The sequence below is a fragment of the Octodon degus genome, unplaced genomic scaffold, assembly GCF_000260255.1.
Source record: "Octodon degus isolate 3935 unplaced genomic scaffold, OctDeg1.0 scaffold02020, whole genome shotgun sequence".
NCBI lineage: Eukaryota > Metazoa > Chordata > Mammalia > Rodentia > Octodontidae > Octodon > Octodon degus.
The window spans coordinates 4,305-5,224 of record NW_004526596.1 but is presented as its reverse complement, the minus strand read 5'-3'; the positions used below and the strand labels follow the sequence as shown (position 1 = coordinate 5,224).

Here is a 920-nt window from a genome sequence, read left to right as displayed (position 1 = left end):
CGACTTTTGAATAAAACATGGGAAGGGTAGACAGCAGCCATAGGGGAGGGGGGAAAGGGGCCCAAAGGGCTGTGTGCTTGCCTGTTTCATATGTCGAGGTGCCTCCACTTCCTGCCCCTGCACAGCAGTGGCAGAGCTGCTCCCAACCACCTTTGCTCCAACTCCCATTCCACCTTGGTGCTCCTGCCCTGAATCCAGTATCGATTGAATTCCCCTGAAACTGCAGTGCATTGCTATTTCTAACAGACTTCCGGGTCCCAAGATGTGGAAGTTTCACATCACCTCTGCTGTCCCAGCTTCCACAGTCCACACAAAGACAAGGGTGGACCCTGGAAGAAGTTTGTTCATTTAATGAAACTCAACCAGCTTCCAGGATCCTGAAAGCACGGTGGGCTGTGTGTATGGATTACCTGCCTATTACCTGCCTATGCTGTGTTGGTGGTAACCAGCATTGCAGGAACAGGGCATTTTAGCAAAGATCAGGTGATCCCACTGTCCAGCACCACCATCTCCTGTGAGTTCAAAGGCTCACTGTCCTCCAGGAAATACTACTATGAAGGCCACAACCACTGAAATAGATACAGCCACTATCCAAGACCAATTTGGGAAGATAACAAATGATGTTTTCTTTGATTCCACTGCTTCAAGTCATAACATATCTCTCAGAGCCATTTGTCCTTAACCGGATGCCATAACTCCACATCAGGAGGCAAAGAAAGAGAAGAAAGATCCAATGGCTCAAAAACATATTTGGACTCTCAGGGATATGTATTTGTTAATGAGATGTGTTTCCATCTGAGTCATTGATGGTATTCTAAATACTTTCTATACCTTACCCTTACTATTGTTATTCTCATAGTCAGTACTAACTCTTGGCTGAAGTGTCCTGAAATATGCTCATAAGTAGAACATATTGTTTC

General features: G+C 45.7%; 1 pseudogene; it reads left to right on the top strand.

The window, feature by feature from the left end:
• Positions 1-246: 246 nt before the first annotated feature.
• The window catches only part of LOC101583400, a 2,665-nt pseudogene continuing 1,991 nt past the window's right edge, over positions 247-920 (top strand).